Here is an 18,918-nt window from a genome sequence, read left to right as displayed (position 1 = left end):
GCTATCGACGCCATTTTGAAACCAGTCCAGCACCGGCACCGAGGGTATGATTGAAGGGATGGCTCCCGGACCCCCCGCTAGACCACCAGGTACATGTAAAAGGTTTTTTTTTGGGGGGGGGGGGGGTCGGGAGGGTGGAAGAAGCAAAGGGGTAATTTCTAAAGGGTTGGGGTGGGGGTTTTTTTTATCGGGCCATCGGCGCCATTTTTATCAGTGGTAGCCAAAATGGCGCCGATGGCCCGAGAGCGGGAGATCGCGCCGGGACACCCCCCCCCCCACTGGACCACCAGGTAATTTAACATTTTGGGGGGCTTCGGGAGGGTGGGGGAGGGTAAAGGATTGTTTTAAAGGGTCAGGGTGGGTTTAGGGGTTGTTTTGGTGTGCCGGTTTTCCCACCCTCACCCCAAATAATTCCCGTATTCGATTTAACGATTTTTCACGATAAATCGAGGGAATTCCTATTGTATCGAGTCCCTTACCAATTAATGACAATTTTAAAATTATCGGACAATAATTTAAGTCGTTAAAAAACGATTCACATCCCTAATATTCAGCAGCGAAGCTCTGCTGCTGAATACATAGCACTAGTTAGCAGGTTAAATAACCGGCTAACTAGCAGAGCCACGTGGCAGCTGAATATGGATCTCTAAGTATTTGTGAAATACTCATTAGTCCCACCATTATATGGTCATTTCTAGGGATGTGCAGTAGGAACATATTTGTTTCATTTCGTTTTTTGTTTCACCGGGACCAAAAATCATTTCATTAGTTCCATAGGGGGGAAAACCAATTCGTTTATTAGTTTCATTCGTTTTTCGTTTTCCCATTAAAGTCAATGGGAGAAGTATTTGCAGCCTATTTTTGGCTGCAGAATTGGGGTTTTCTTATCAATTCTGATGAAACTTCTAGGAAGCAATCATCAGAACAAGAAAAGAGCTCCAAGGTACTTAGACTGTGGCAAAGTGGCACCAAAGTGGCATGAATAGCCTAAGGCACTGTAAAGGGGCAAAGGGGTACCAGGAGTGGCAAGAGTGCTTTAACAGAGGTGCAAAGCAGCAGTAAGAGTGTCAAAAACACACCACAGCTTCAAAAGAGAGCACCAATAACAGTTGCATAAACCATCAAAGGCAGCACGACAGGCAAAGTGGCAAGACAAGTGGCATTAACATCCTACAGCACAATGAAGGGGAAACATAGCAAGCAGAAAGTGTCAGAAAAAACCACAAGGCACCAATAAAGGGACAAAGCAGCAGAAAGACTAGCACCAACACACTGAGGAACCATGATAGTGGCAAGAACACCACAAGGAGAAGAGTGAGTCATTTGGTGTATGGCAGCAAGGCAGAGTGGCAGAAAGTTGATAGGGGCAAGACAGGTTGGCAGAGCAGAGGTAGTCTGGTCCCTGTGGTTTTGATAGGGGCAAGACAGGCTGGCCCCGGGGAGAGCTCCCTTTCCTTTGCGCAGGAAAGCGCTCCCTAGAATGGGTTCACCCCTAGAATGGGGTGTTTCTGTTGGCATCTAGTGAGCTCTTGCTGGTCTTTTAAAATCTGGTGGACGTAGCAGATATAGAAATGAGAATTTTCAAGGCTGAGGCAGAGGAGGTTTCCATGTGGTTCTCGTTCAACATGGGTCAGCAGGTGTTAAGAGATAGGCTGGCTGTGGTTTTGATAGGGGCAAGACAGGCTGGCCCCGGGGAGAGCTCCCTTTCCTTTGCGCAGGAAAGCGCTCCCTAGAATGGGTTCACCCCTAGAATGGGGTGTTTCTGTTGGCATCTAGTGAGCTCTTGCTGGTCTTTTAAAATCTGGTGGACGTAGCAGATATACAAATGAGAATTTTCAAGGCTGAGGCGGAGGAGGTTTCCATGTGGTTCTCGTTCAACATGGGTCAGAAGGTGTTAAGAGATAGGCTGACTATACCCGGGGAGAGTTCCCTTTCCTTTGCACAGGAAAGGGCTCCCTAGAATGGGTTGTTGGCCCCTAGAGTGGAGCACGAACCTTCAAGCATGGCGAGTCAACGTGGAGGAGGTTTCCATTTGAACAGCAGTTCAACATGGGTCAGAGGGTGCTAAGAGATAGGCTAGCTACACCCAGGGAAAATTCCCTTTCCATTGCGCAGGACAGGGCTCCCTGAAATTGGTTGGCCCCTAGAGTGGAGCATGAGCCTTCGAGCATGGCGAGTCAACGTGGAGGAGGTTTCCATGTGAACAGCAGTTCAACATGGGTCAATGGGTGCTAAGAGATAGGCTGGCTCCACCCGGGGAGTGTTCCCTTTCCTTTGCGCAGGAAAGGGTTCCTTAGAATGGGTTGTTGGCCCCTAGAGTAGAGCACGACCCTTCAAAGCGTGGCGAGTTGATGTGGAGGAAGTTTCCATGTGAACAGTGGTTCTCGTTCAACATGGGTCAACGAGTACTAAGAGATAGGCTGGCTACACCCGGGGAGAGTTCCTTTTCTTTTGCGCAGGAAAGGGTTCCTTGAAATGGGTTGGCCCCTATAGTGGAGCATGAGCCTTCAAGTGTTGTGAGTCGATGTGGAGGAGGTTTCCATGTGAACAGCGGTTCAACATGGGTCAACAGGTACTAAGAGATAGGCTGGCTAAACCCGGGGAGAGTTCCCTTACCTTTGCGCAGGAAAGGGCTCCCTGAAATGGGTTGCCCCTAGAGTGGAGCATGAGCCTTCAAGCATGGCAAGTCGATGTGGAGGAGGTTTCCATGTGAACAGTGATTCAACATGGGTCAACGGTACTAAGAGATAGGCTGGCTACACCCAGGGAGAGTTCCTTTTCCTTTGGCCCCTAGAGTGTGATGGTTCTTTTGGAGTCTAGTGAATACCAGACGCTATTAACTGTACTTATGCACTTCAGCTGATGACAAAGGAACTTGAAGAGCTCTCAGAAATAAGAACTGCTACTCAAATCCAAATCTACAATATTAACCTATGCTGACTTTGTACCCTACAGTGCCTCTGTAAACTATGGGAACACAGAGAATGTACTAGAGTACAACTACCACCAGTTTTCTATAGCACTAGAAACATTAATGTTGACACCTAAGAAACATCTAGGGGAAATGGCCCGTAATATGAAGGTCATGAAGACTATTCAGCATATGAAATATCCAAGCTCCAAGCTGGACAGACAGGCACAGTGTTAGAGGTCAGGCTCTTGTAGGGACATAAGGCCTGGATGGACAGGCACAGCTTTAGAGGATAGAGGTCAAGCCCTTGTAGAGATGTAAGGCCTGGACAGACAGGCACAGCTTTAGAGGATAGAGGTCAAGTCCTTGTAGGGATGTAAGGCCTGGATGGACAGGCAAAGCGTTAGATGTCAAGCCCTTGTAGGGATGTAAGGCCTGGATGGACAGACCAGCATTAGAAGATAGAGGTCAAGCCCTTGTAGGGACGTAAGGCCTGGAAGGACAGGCACAGCATTAGAGGTCAAGCCCCTGTAGGGGCTTAAGGCCTGGATGGACAGGCACAGCATTAGAGGTCAAGCCCTTGTAGGGACATAAGGCCTGGACAGACAGGCACAGCATTAGTGGTCAAGCCCCTGTAGGGGCATAAGGCCTGGACGGACAAGCACAGCATTAGAGGATAGAGGTCAAGCCCTTGTAGGGATGTAAGGCCTGTACAGACAGGCACAGCGTTAGATGATAGAGGTCAAGACCTTGTAGGGACATAAGGCCTGGACGGACAGGCACAATGTTAGAGGTCAAGCCCTTGTAGGGATGTAAAGCCTGGACAGACAGGCACAGCATTAGAGGTCAAGCCCTTCTAGTGACATACGGCCTGGATGGATAGGCACAGCATTAGAGTTCAAGCCCTTGTAGGGACGTAAGGCCTGGATGGACAAGCACAGCATTAAAGGATAGAGGTCAAGCCCTTGTAGGGATGTAAAACGTGGGTCCTCCGTCACTTTAAAGTGGCTCCAGATCACAGATTTCTTTCATGATCCCTTCTCTATAGCCTTCAGGGTGGATGCTGGCACTGGAGTTGAAGTAGTGAGTGCACCCTGAGAAGCAGTGCCAGGGGCATCAGTCACACTCTGTGCCTGCGCTGACTGCTCTTCCTCCTCCTCATCATCAGTTTCATCTCTCCCCTGCAGCACTGAAGTGGAGGCTAAGACAAAACTAACTAATCCTCATAAACCTTCTTCAGCTATTAATTCTTCCATTTCTGATGATGAGAATCCCACACAAGATGATTCTTCATCGGAATCAGAAGCAAATAGTGCCTGTGCTACATTTTCAGTGCTAAGTAGAGTCTGCTGTCGCACTGCTGCTTTTGGGTCTCGCCCTTTTGTCTTGCATGACTCAGCCTCCCCTTCCTCACCTCCAAAACTACAGGGTCAGAAACAGGTGGTGGTGGTGCATTATCTTTAAATTTCAGTTTTTTCTGAACTGCCTGACCCTTCAAAGATTTTCTGAACTGCCTGCCCCTCCAAAGTTTTTAGATTGGAACAGCTCCCTTTTTATCTTTAATGGGGGACTGGCACTGCCTTTTGAAGTGCCTCCTCTGCCAGTCCCAATCACTCATCTACCTTTCCCTGACATCATGGATTTAATGTCACTGCCTACTAGGGATTTCAATTAAAAGAATTATTTCTTTATTGGTGAATGAACACCTCTGTACCAATATATGTGAGTCTGGAAAACTACAGACAGACACACAGTGCAGTGCCTTGCTGTAGTGTACACTACAACTGAGACTGCTGTATGTGCACACAAAACAATTTAAACTCCAGAGGCCTACTGGGGATTTGGATTAAAAGAACACTGCTGTGCCAATATATGTGAATCTGGAAAACTACCCACAGATGCACAGTGCAGTGTCTGATGTACACTACAACTAAGACTTCTGTATGTGCACACAACAAAACTTTAACTCCAAAAGATCCGCAGCAAAATGCCACTGCTGGCAGCTTGTCTCTGTGGGAGAGACAGGCAGTCTGAGTTCAATAAGTGCAGTCAAAAAAAGCCTGGCTGGCACAGCAGTAAAAACAAACAAATATCTTTTTCAATGGAAAATTCTATCAAAGTAGCTAGCAATTGAATCAGATTTGAGACACTCAGACTTGCTCTGAGTAAAGCCACCTCCCCAGACAACACCTGAAAAGAAAGAGCGTGGCACACCGCGTACTTAAGGTATAAATAGTACAGCGTCATCAGGAACAGCATCACAGAGCATTGAGTGAGAGCGGTGATTGGCTGCATTAGAAAAATGCTTAGCTCTGATAGGTTGCATTCTCGTCTCCTTGCCAACCTGTCTGACCCACTCTATGACAGGGATGTGAACACTTATGACTCACAGGAAAGGGCTGGTTTTTGCTGTGGATACTCCCATATGGAGTCCTGCTGCCGGGAAAAACCTCCCTGGGCATATGTGGCACCTCAATGCAGTCTGGCCGCCTCCTCTACCTTGCCTCCCAATGCCAGGCTGGGTTCCCCAGGCCACGTGGCAGACCCCTGCTCAGTCCTTGCCTCTGACATGAATTCCACTCCAGGATCTCCTAGGGGTGTGCACAACCAATGCTGGCCCTCTTAAAGGGCCAGTGGCGTGAAACACTCAGAGGCACCTCCCAATGACCTCATCTGGTCTGAACTATAAAGGGCCGAGCGCGTCTCCTACCTAGTGCTTTGGTAATAGGTCTACTACCTTCCGGTAGAGTGAGTTGCTACAGCATTATTCCTGCATTCCTGCTCCTGGTTCCTGTGTTCCTGTCTGTGCTTCTGAGCCCCTGTCTTCGTCTTCTTTGTGGTCAGTCTTCAGCATCTCTTCTCCAACCATTCGGTGTCTTCTGTTCCTTCCTATGTTAGCTCCTCATCTTCCTGCCTCCTCTCCACCCCTCATTTCCCTCAGACAGATCTCTTTGTTGACCTCGGCTTTGACTCTGTTTCCACTCTGCCTGCCTCTGACCACTGCCTGGACACTGACCCTGATTGTTCTCCGCCAGTCTCCAACCGTTGCTTGGACACCAACTGATAGAATTCTATCTGCCCTGACCACCGCCTGAACCTGACCCTGTTCTCCATGACCTGTCCTCTCGCCGCTTCTTCCTGTGTGCTGGCCTGCAATGACTTCATCTCCTCAGATATCCACCACCTCAGAGGCCCGCACAAGACCAGCTGGCCCCGGCACCCAAGGACTCAACCTAAGGAGAACATGGGCTGGTATTGGCGAAGCTCCAGTTGGGCCTCTGCTCTCGCCAGCTCCGCCTGCTGACAGTGGGGCTATGGGGTTCCTCCTCGCAGGTAGCACCAATTCTCCCTCAGCCTAAGGATCCACATCCGCAATAGTGCATCAATTAGGGGATGCATGAATAAGTCATGCTAGCACGTACCAAATGGATTTAAAAGTTGCCAGAGTTCATGTTTATCTCTCTCACTGTGTACATAATTGAAAAGTTCCAAAAAAGGGATGGGGCGTGGTCATGGTCTGAGCAGGGCATGGGCATTCCTGAATTTCAACTTCAAATTAGCACATAAATACTTATGTGTACAAGCACACGCTAGGGACCCCTGCTGCATAACTTTACTTCTGCTATGGATGACGTGTAAGTTATAAAATAAAGATAAATAGATTAGCAGGTCAGGGCTAATGGGAGAAGGGAGGCTATTAAACTAGAGTGTTTTGGAAGTCCTATCCCTTACCTGGGCGAACTAGGAATGAACTGGGAAAACTGGTAGTGGCATTGGTGTGCATACCTTTTAAAATCTCTCCAGTTATGTGCTAGAAGTGGCATTTGCACACATAGGCGTGCGCCCACTTAAAATTGACATTCACATGTATGTTATAAAGTAGCTATGTTCCTGGGCATGAGTTGATGAATGTATGCATATGTGCGCTCAAGCAGCAGTTTAAGTTATCTTCCCTGGGTTTTTCCCATAGACACAAAAAGGCCGATGCAATATAGTGTGCTCAGGCTAGTGCACCGGGTAACACTTTATTGGTCGCATGTATTGGACACGTTAAAATAACTCCCGGTGCAATACAGGGATTAGTGAGTCCAAAATTCGCATCCAATTGAGCACATAGCTAATAGCACTCATCACATGCAAATTCCATGTATATGAAGCTATTAGCTATTACTCCGCAATGACAGAACTTGCTGCGTGGCCAAGGTGCCTATTTTAACGTGGTAAATTTAATGCCTGCCCGGAGCTGGCTGTAAAGCATGCCACGCTCAAGGGCTCACCAAAAAAAAAACTAAAAAATTCTGCTTTCTGTGATTCCTCCTATTACTATCATCACAATACTAAGTAGGAGGAACCACAGAAAGCAGAATCATACTGCGCTCAAGGGCTCAACAACAAAAAAATCCTGCTTTCTGTGGTTCCTCATAGGGGGAAACCACAGAAAGCAGCATCCTCAAGGTCTGGCCCAGTTGGCCAAGCAGTCCAAGTCAGACCTGAGTGTCCTGTAACTGAAATGGCACATCTGAGGTCCCTGTGGTAAAACAGCCCTTGCTACACTCCAAATCCTCCCCCCCCCCCCCCACCCCAAGGCCAGGAACCCCTGCCCGACACATAATATTAGTTTATTCACTCCTTCACTTACTGCTGATTGGTCCATTCACTGTCAGATGTCAGTGAAAGGACCAATCCCCTTTGAAAAGGCTGTCCTGAAAGGGGATTGGTCCTTTCACTGACAAGTGAGTGAAAAGGTGCAGTCAGGAACAGCCCTGCCGGGGATGGGGAGCGAGCACTGGCCAAGCTGTTGTGGGCGCACAACCACATCATCTGGGTACCGGATGCAGACCGCAAAGGACACACAAATTATCCATCGTGTGTCCCTTTTAGTGTGGCAGCTTCTTTGCCTATTGCATCGAGTACCCAGGAGAGGTAGCTGTGTGTGTGTTCAAAAAACATGCGCCCAGTTTGGACGCACGTTTTTTTACGTGTTGATATTGCATCAGCCTGAAAATGGGAGAAAAGCCTTGATGAATCTGGCCCCAAGCTTCTTTAAGTGACATTTTACTCAACAAACAAACAAAAAAACCCATGAGCAATGTCAGTGCTTTTTCCCACTATGTTCTACTATCCTTTTAGGAAAATCGGTTCTACTTTTGAAAACCCTGCTGTTACACTTTCTCTCTGGTTCAGGGAGGTATTTTTACAGCTAAAACATTTCACAATCCAGCCTCCTTATATCACTGAGAGATTTTGATTATTTTATTATTGAGTCACAGTATAACCTGTAACCAAAGGGAATCCACAACTCCTGAATTCATAAGTTTCTCAATGTTGCACAGCCAAATTTAGGCCTGGATTTATCAAAATATGGTAAATATTGCATGCAAGGGGAAAGGGGGTGTGTTTTATTGCAATAATACCTATGTGAAGAGCTAACTTGCTACAAATTATGAGCACTTTGAGATAAATGCCTAAAGGTGGAGTTTCCTATTTCCAATGAGACTGAGACTAGCCATGATATCATTACCCTAGATAGGTATTTATATCTCTATGGGAGGCCCACCTAATAACTTGAGGTGAGGTTTAGGTATTAATGTAGGGGTTAGGGGCCACTTTGACATTCAATGTGAGACGTACGAGCAGAACAGTGCTCTCTTGTGAAGATTTGATGACTCTCGGAGTGAGGAAACTCACTCAAAGATGAGATTTGTGCAATGTTTTCTCAACCTAGCTTGATGGACTCTCTACCTGGGTAACATCTCTCTCTCTCTCTCTCTCTCTCTCTCAATAAGCCCTTAACAAATGTGAAAACACCTTAGTGCATTTTGATAAATGAGGGGGTTAATCTTCCAGTTCTTTTTCCCTGTTGGGATTGCCACACTGCCTGCTCCCCTCTGTTCTCTTCCCCTTTTAGTGCTACTGCAGAAACCTCTTACTCACTGAAGCAGCTACCAAAAGAGGTATGAATGGCCACATCTCTGCTGACTCTCAGCCAAAGTCGGTCATCAAGGAATTCTGGGGGATGTAGTCATAAACCAAAGTGATCTCAGTTTCTCAGCCCTGTTATTCTCAAGTAAAAAAAAATACTGCTTTTTTAAAGCCACAGTCCCTTTTCTACTCAGCAACTACTACCAAATCATCACACCACCTTGGTCAGAACAAAGAGCTGTCTAAATGCTAGCCCATTTCTATACCAATGGCAAGTAATTGGGTGCTAGGGATGTGCACTTAAATGTATTTGTTTAATTTATTTTTTCTTTATTTTTATTTTATTTTATTTCATTTTATTACATTTATTTGAAATGAAATAAAAATGAATGAAAACAAAGGGAAAAAAAAAGCAAAATGTGTCCAGAGGCTCCCTCTCCACTCACTGAAAACTCTAGTGCCACCAAAATTTTAAAATGTAATCCCACCCCAGCATGCACCTCCCTACACACACATCTTAGCTCATCCAAAGGAGTCCACAGTCCAAATGGGGAAGGGATGATTCCCAGTCACTCCTGCCCCACTGGCTCATTTCAAGATAGTGCCAGCTGGCCTCATGTATGCTAACATGGCACTGGCCTCATGCCCAACAGATGCCATTTTGAAATACGAATCCAGCTGAATGAAATAAAAGGTATTGGGGGGGGGGGGGCCTTGAGATTTTAAATTTGGTGGCCATTTCTGTGAGTACCTCTTTTTGAGTCAAATAAGAAACTGAGCCAAAAAAAAAAAAAAGATGCAATTGACACAAAAGACTACATGATAAGATAACTGGTTTTTTGTTTAAAAATTTGAGATATCACCTCGCTTAGAACAGTACCTATTGCAACATAAATTGTTACCCCACACTAAATGTTAAATACTGTAACAGCAACTTTTATTTCCTCAATAATTATCAAATTCACATAAATCATACTGCCTTACAAAGCCTGTAATATATATCACAATAATGCATCTCTAATCAATAAGATGTCTAAAATATTGTTATTTGTATCAAAGACCCAATAAGACTCATATCCTAAAATCCCCACAATCAACCACTTACTATAAATCACTCTCACTCACTCTGCTCACTCATATACACATGCGCTTCTCTAAAAATTCTAAATGCCCACAGGCCAAAGAAGTGCACTTAACTTGAGAAACAAAATGTCCAAAATGATGGTAATCTGTCCTTATTATATTTGTGGAACAAAGTATTCAAAATGATGGTAAAACATCCTCAAAAAAAAGTGTAATATGGAACCTCAAAAAATGGTGTAATTTGAGATCACAATTATTTGCATTAAAATAGTTGGCATATGATTATAAATGTGGTAGCAATTGGTAAGGTGAACAAACAGTTTTAACTTTAGAGCTACATATGATGTCAACAAAAAATATTTTTTCTATATAATTTTAGTTGCCTTATTTGAAGTGTGAAGTCTGTTACAAATTCCTTTCTTTATTACATTGTTTCTTTATGAAATCTGTCCTTTGCTTTATGAAAACACAATCAAAATCCTTCTTCGCTCTCTCACTTCGCTCATCAGACAAAATCCTTTTATTTCTGAATCTTGACTAAGCGTTTTCCACCTTATTGCATCAAATACCTGGAATAGCTTTACAGAGCTGGTACATCATGCTCCCTCTTTTACCATATTCATATCCCACTCAAAAACCCCATATTTTTCAAGCCACTTTTAAAATCTAAACCCTAATTTTAACACTTTCTATCATAAACAAAGTTCCTCCAATGTGTCATCACTGGATTGTGAGCTTCATGGAGCCGGAACTGTTTCCTATGTCTGTACAGCTCTGCACACAATTTGTAGTATTCTATAAATGATTAATTGTAATATAAATATAATATATAATATATAATATTGTAATACTGAAAAATCTAGTGCCACCAAAATTTTAAAATGTAATCCCACCCCAGCATGCACCTCCCTACACACACATCTTAGCTCATCCAAAGGAGTCCACAGTCCAAATGGGGAAGGGATGATTCCCAGTCACTCCTGCCCCACTGGCTCATTTCAAGATAGTTATTTAATTAACCTCTATTAAGCTGTCTAAAAAGTTTGCTTTTACATTGTTAATTCTAGATGTTCTATGTATCCGACTAAGGAATTATATTTCCTGCTTGTTCAGTTTGCAATGTAAACCGGCCTGATTTGCATTTTATGCAAGAAGGTCGGTATATAAAAATTATAAATAAATAAATAAATAAATATCTGTAGTAGTTTTGGCCTATTTATAAGACTAGGGCTCTTTTTTGAAAAATGCTTTCCAAAAATTAACCTAATCTTATAATCATGGGCTAATGGTTGCAGAGGAGGCAGCAGCATTCTGTGTGTGATCAGGGAGGGTGCTATAGAGGAGGAGGAGGAGGAGGCATCTGCATGCCATTGGACCCAACTGAGTCTCAGGAAGGAGAAGGCTGCATTCAGTGCAGGGCCGGGAATGCGAAGGAGGCAGTGCATTAAGCATGTATAAAATCACCAACTGACTCCAGGTTTTGACACACTCCTGGTTTTACTGTTCTATCTGCACGGACTTGTAACTCTGGTGCTCCTATTGATTTCCCTTGGAGAAGTCCATGTAGTCAGTGGGGTAAAATCAGGACTGGGTCAGTCTGTCTTGAAACTCTGGAACCCATTGGCAACCGTGCAGCTGGGGAGGAAGTAGGGAGGAACAGGCACCAATTCTGGTGGCCCCCCCCAGCTGTGGCAGAAGTTCTCTTCTTTCTACCATATTGGCCTGAATATAAGGGGGTCTACTTATGTTTGGGGGTTGTTTTATAACTGGGCCAATATAGTACTTCCTTCTACATATGGTTTCAGTGGGTACCCCTTAATTCTTGTATTGTGAGACAAAACGAAAACTAAAATTCCCTTTTATCTTTCTCCTTATATTTTATGGTATTATATAACTAGGGATCTTTGTTTTCAGCTTTTCTTTTATTTTCCTGAGAGTTTCTCGGTGTATATTAGAACAATCAAAAATGGGAAAAAAATCAGTGGGGGGGGGGGGGGGGGGGGGAAAGGTGAGTCATCTTTTTCCTACCAATTTTCTCCCATTTTTGTTCATTATAATAAATACTGAGATATTCCTGGGAAAAAAGAAATAAAATAAAAACTGAAAACAAAGGTCTCTAGGTATATTGTACCCTTTTATACTTCCCTCTTCTGACATTTCCAACTTGAAGCATCTCAGTGTTTTGAGCCTCTCCTTGCAGGGAAGTTACTTCATGCCCTTCTCTTTATCTTTTACAGGGGTATACTATGTCTTTTTTGAGCTGAAAGAGAGCAAAATTGAATACCATGGATTTGTACAGTGGCACAATAACAATTACTCTTTTCTGTACAGCTGCAGGGATAATTTAGAATTCTGCAGTACTCTCATTAATCGATGAGGTTAATTTACTAGCAGATCTTAATTTGGTTTAGATCAGCAAAGTCATGACCCTCAGGTGAATATATCTTGATTAGGGGCCAGCCTGGTGGCTGAGCGCAAATTTCCATGCAGGAGATCTGACTTTGGATTCCCCCAAACTTGGATTCTCCTCCTTAGGTTGGCCAGGGCAGGGGATTGCGGCAGACCCTGCCGGGGCCAGGCAGGGGAAGGAGACCCGGTCATCGCATACCAATGACGCCCATCAGGCAGACTCAGAGTCCACATGCAGCAGTTTCTGGAAGGGGTTGTGCCATCTGTGGCCACTGGCTGAGCACTGTCACTGCCGTGGCTGCGTCAGATCAAAGAGATAGGCCGATGCAATAAGACCCGCATTAAAACGGGTGCTTGTATTGAGCGCCCAGTTTCCTAACACGCACACAGCCACCTCTCCTGGGTGCCCGATGCTATATGTTAATGAGCTGCTGCGTTAAAAAGCTGGCGCTAGGGAAGAATTATGCATCCCTACCGCTCAAAAGCATCGGGCGCCTAGGAGAGATGACTGTGCGCCCACAATTCCAATGGGTGCTCAATACGAGCGTGCATTTTATCCCACTTCAGATCGATTTCTGGATGCCAAATAGACACGCGCAATAGCAAGGGGAAAAATCGGCCTGGAGCGTGTCTATTGTGCATGTATATTATGCATCCAGAATTTTTTTCTTCAAGCCGTTACATTATACCTTTATTCTTAAACCCAGCAAGCAGTAGGTGTTTAAAAATAAAGGTAGGAACCACATAGGACACTATTATTTTAAATTTCTCCTGGGCCCTTGACATGAGGATTGATTTAACATCAGCTCCAGGGCTGGAGTTAAATTTGCCACATTAAAACGTGCATGTTGGGCACCCAGTGATTTTCTGCATCAGGGGATAATTAGCTAATAGCCTCATCTACATGGAATTTACATGTAATGAGTGCTATTGGCTACGCATGGTTTGGACGCATATTTTAGATGCACTAATCTCCTTATTGCATCAGGTGCTAGTCTAGCAGATCCAAAACGCTCGCCCAACTGCACATAAACCTGTGAACTAGGCTGAATGCACTTTATTGCATCGGCCCCAGGGAAACGTCCCAGGCAGTTGTGGATAGTGCAATCCACTAATAGAGGCGGTTCTGACTGAGCCAGAAGCACAAAAGAGCAGGTGGAAACTGCCAAGCAAAAAAAAAAAAAAGTATTCTTTGAGTCAAGGTAGACAAACGTTTATATCAGTAATATGTTAAGAAGCATAAGTATGCACTGGGAAGATAGTTATGGTCTCAGGAATTTTACGTTTTTTTCTTTTAATATATATTCTATGACTTTCATACATGCAAAGACAGTGATCATTTCTATAAAATGTGTCACATCGAGCTGCTTCAGGTGGAAGAACTGGACAGAGATCTAGTCAAAGACCTCCAAACAAGAGGAACTGGAGAGAGGGGTTGATGGTGTGAGATTTTGACTTGGTGCAGATGGATTGGCATATCCCATCTGTGCTATCGGATAGAAGAGGAGAATATTTGAGAGGCTGCCTCAGGCAAATGGCAATGGAGTCTGTAGGAGAAAGAGTAATATTGGGTCTGGCGCCTATAAAAGGAGAGAGTATTTCCAATGTGCAGGAAGGCGCTTACCTGAGCACGAGTGATCATCAGATGGTATGGCTTGAAATAACAGCCAAAGCGGAGAGGAGTCACACCAAGGCCAAAGTCTTGGCTTTCAAAAACACCTGCTCTGGTAAAAATGGGGAAGTACTTGAAAGAGGCAGTAGCAGAGAGGAAGGATATAGGTGAAGTGGAAGAACAGTGGGCTAAACGTAAGAGAGGTATAGAAGGAGCAAATATTTTTGTTAAATTAAATAAAAGTGTAAGGGTGACCCAGATGTGTCCCTTACTACTTGCATTGGTATCTCTACAGATATTGGAGTGATAAGGTGACAGTAGGAACGTTTCTCTGGTATAGCAAAAACATTAAAGGAGTCGAATGGCAGATTATAGACGCATGCTTCAATAAATTGGTTAGTCTATAAGGTGCCACCTGACTCCTGTCATTTTTGGTTGTTTTCAGACACTCCCCAATGGGATGTATTTTGCAGGGACTGTGTTCCTAGAAAATTCACAAGCCCACATTGGCTCTTGTTCTTTCGTCCAGTCTTCCATCCTAGGAAGGTGACGGGAACGCGACAAGAGTTGCCAGGCCTCCAGGATTGTGGGGGGAGGGAGGGGCAGTTCTTGAGCTCCAAGGAGGGTCCGAAGAGTGAGAGAAATAAAGAGGTGGTGAAAGGGGAGCTAGTCACGGAAAATTCACTTTGAATGGAGTTTCAGGCTGGAGTCAGCAGAAGGACTGCCAGGCTTGGAAACCTGCTTCAGAGCTGCTGCTTGAGAAGAGTCAGCAAGAGCTCACCTGTAATTGTTCAGAAGATTTTCCAATTTCCTTCTTCTGTATTACAGCGATCTGCACAAAATAAAGCAGATCCCCATACAAGGAAAGTCTCAGTGGAGCAGCATCTGAAAAGAATACACTGTGAGAGAGCTGTGGAATGGATTCCCTAGTGCAAAAGTTTTCTGTGAATGTTAACACCGACAGCGTTTTTGGATTTTTGATTTCTGTATGGATTGCACCAGACACAAGTTTACTTTCTGTTAAATTATTCATCTGCAGCCATCAAATAGTATTTGACAAATACTCCAGTGAAAGGATTTATTTTTCCAAGAACACCAGCCCTTCTATCCTGGCTTTGCCACTTTGCGGCAGGCGTAAAGTAACCCTACTATTTGACAGCACGAATACCCTTACCCGCAAGCAGCTACATAGTTCCCTGGGTAAAATGATTTGAAAAATATGCTTTAAGGAGTACAGAATTCTCCGTGCCTTATTAGTCTTAAGAAAAATGTCTCTGCAATCAGTGACAGTGCTGTACATGAGCTTTTGAGAATACAAAATTCCATGTGCATCTTCAAATGTTTTTCATTTGTAATTCAGCAAAAGGGCTCAAACCCAGAAATATCTTTCCAGTCCTTGTTTAACCTGTGATCTCAGGGTTTTAGAGGGACTGGGGGGGGGGGAGGGAGGAGGTGGTTCAGTTCCAGCTATCAGTGGAAAGTGAGGAGTGAGGGTACTCCTTCCCCAGCTTGAAAATAATGAGAAAATGAGAAAAATATTTTTTACTCTCTCTGCATCCTTTATAAGACGTTTTTCTGCTGGAGAGTTCATTATGAATTACAAGACAATAGCAACATTGCAGTTTATACTGCAGACTCCCCTGATGCTGATGTTTTCAAGGTATGGCATGAGACACTGTCACATTTTGCATAAGCATGTCGCAGAATTGAGTAGTAACAATTCTACAAACTAAAATGGACACATTATGAATAGAAACATAGAAACATAGAAATGACGGCAGAAGAAGACCAAACGGCCCATCCAGTCTGCCCAGCAAGCTTCACACTTCTTTTTTCTCATACTTATCTATGACTCTTGGCTCTTAGTAACCTTTGGTTCTATTTCCCTTCCACCCCCACCATTAGTGTAGAGAGCAGTGATGGAGCTGCATCCAAGTGAAATATCAAGCTTGATTAGTTAGGGGTAGTAACCGCCGCAATAAGCAAGCTACACCCATGCTTATTTGTTTTATCCAGACTATGTTATTCAGCCCTTATTGGTTGTTTTTCTTCTACATCAAGGTTCCGGTTTCTTTTCTGATGCCTTGTGGGGATGTGGTCTATTCATATATATTCAAGACAAAAATGACACTGACATTTGCATCCTTCCTCCACTCCAATAGGAATGAGCTGTGCTTATCCCAAATAACATTGTGCATCAAACTGACACTGTGGCATGCATCAGCCATTTTGATTTGAAATGACCAACACGTTTTGCTTTGTTGCTTTTTCGGGACAGTTGGATGACACTGATAAATGACTTTGCTACACTATAAAGATATTACCAGGAGTTTATTAGTGTTTGAAAGCTCTCATGCCTTCAGTTTTGCTAGTCTAGCTGTGGATTGCATTGCTGCACTGAACATTTAATTCAATTTAATATGCTAATTTATAGACTGCACTTCCTAGCTTTTTGCCACAACAAGGAGGTGAACAAAATAAATATAAAAATAAAACATGCAGAAGACATAACAAAACATAGAGTACATAAAAACAGCTTATGTTCAGAAAACAATTTCAGCTAAAGCCAGCAAAACATTTTTTCACTTTTTAATACGGTATTCACCCATAAATATATGCATTTTTATGTAACTCCCTTCCCTGGCCTGACCTATGGAAAAGGGGTTCACACTCAGTCCCTTACTAACTCATTTCCAACCCTGGTATTCGATTTTCCAGTCAGATAAAGGATTAACTTTCAAGGCCCAAGATGCTGTCTGTGACTTTAATTTGTAGTGTGCCAGTAACCAGACAGGACTCCTTGTTGGTGTTCCAATATACAACTTTACTAAATCAGTACTTCAAGAGAAGTAATTTGGTACTTTTTACTTTCTAGCTGCATCCATAATAGTTAACTGAGATATCAAATAACAACTATATATTCCTTTGATTATCTAAATTGCGATGGAGAAGGTACAGAGAAGGGTGACCAAAATGATAAGGGGAATGGAACAGCTCCCTATGAGGAAAGACTAAAGAAGTTAGGACTTTTCAGCTTGGAGAAGAGATGGCTAAGGGGGGATATGATAGAGGTGTTTAAAATCATTAGAGGTCTAGAACGGGTAGATGTGAATCGGTTATTTAGTCTTTCAGATAATAGAAAGACTAGGGGGCACTCCATGAAGTTAGCATGGGGCACATTTAAAATTAATCGGAGAAAGTTCTTTTTTACTCAACGCACAATTAAACTCTGGAATTTGTTGCCAGAGGATGTGGTTAGTGCAGTTAGTAGAGCTGTGTTTAAAAAAGGATTGGATAAGTTCTTGGAGGAGAAGTCTATTACCTGCTATTAATTAAGTTGACTTAGAAAACAGCCACTGCTATTACTAGCAACGGTAACATGAATTAGACTTAGTTTTTGGGTACTTGCCAACAGGATGCTGGGCTTGATGGACCCTTGGTCTGACCCAGTATGGCAATTTCTTATGTTTTGGGTCCCCCCCTGTATCAGGTTTTCTACAGTGTTTTACTCTCAAGTCTTCACTATCAATTTCTTAGTCATTTGTTTAAACCCAAGTGTAACACCCCCCCCCCCCCCAATCGCCAGACAGAGCACATAAAATGTTGAGAGGATCTGACACCTGTGGGAGCTGAATGTCAGCCTCTCAGGTTTTAAGAGTTCAGAAAATGTGGGTCAGGCAGATGGTATAGTGGACCTGGGCGAGTGGTGGACTGGGTGGTACTTTTCCTTGTGCTGGATCAGAGAGGACCTCCATGTAGGATTCTCCTCTGTGAACCTCAATGTCTCCCTTCTATATGATGATTATTGGCCATTAATGGCCAACCGCACCCTGATCAAGATCCACACCACGTATTCTTCCACAACAGTAAAACTTTTATCCCTTAGGGTACCACCATAGCAACTATTTACAAAGATTAAAGAAGGCAGTACAATGTTATTTAATTAATCAGATTTCATAGGCTTCATAGCCAAGATAGAGCTTCACCAGTTTCCAACACCAACACCAATAGCAACAGGTTAAACCAAAACATTAAAGAGTTTTTTCAGTCCTTCCCACTCTTTACCTCACTCCTCTTCCAAATTCAATTAGAAATATATTGCAAATATTTCTATTAGATCCCATAAATATCATGTAAACTATATTCCACCACACTAGTAGCCATAGGGTAATATTCAGCTCCATTCCACATATCACTTCACCTCCATCTGAGATAGGCACTCAGTACTCACATCAATGGCCAACAGGAGACCACCTTCCCTTAGAATAGTACAACTGTCCCCGCAGTGCTCACAGACTTCCTAGGTGTCCCTGGCACAATCCTCTTTGTGAGCCTACAAGGAGGATTGTGCCAGAGACACTGAGGAACTCGTTGTGTTCCCTTTTTTCCCTGTGGATAAACCCAGATGGTCCCTAATAATTCTTTGCGAAAGAATTCCTCTGTTACCGAGACTTTTCCCCTTCAGAGGAAAAGCCTCTGCAAGATCCACACCTAAAGGAGGGATCCCTGGGCCCACCAGACTTGGCTGGTTGCTCCCACCACCCCTAATTCATGATGGAGTCTCCTCTTGAAAATCCCCATTGCCAAACCTTGAACCCAGAATTATATATTCTTTTAACCACTCCCCCAGAGGATCCTCTTCCCAACCCTCTTAAAGGAACCCATACTATAATAACCCTTAAGTAACTTCACCTGAAACATTCCCTATAACCAATATATAACTTGCTCAATTACCATTTATTTTGCCATCTAGTGGTGGTTTACTGGTACTGCACATATTTTTTCTTCCAAAAGACTCTAGGGTTCTCCCCCCAAAATCTCTTCCAGTTCATACTCTAAAGCAGTGCTTCTCAACCGGTGTGTCGCGACACACCAGTGTGTCGCCAAACACCAGAGGTGTGTCATGTCTCCCAGTGTACCACTGCCCCGTTATACTTTCCTTCTCCCTTTTTTCAGCCCTTGCGGGCCAATTGGAAGCCTC

The sequence above is a fragment of the Rhinatrema bivittatum genome, chromosome 9 (assembly GCF_901001135.1).
Source record: "Rhinatrema bivittatum chromosome 9, aRhiBiv1.1, whole genome shotgun sequence".
Lineage (NCBI taxonomy): Eukaryota > Metazoa > Chordata > Amphibia > Gymnophiona > Rhinatrematidae > Rhinatrema > Rhinatrema bivittatum.
Note: the sequence above shows the minus strand (reverse complement) of the source record.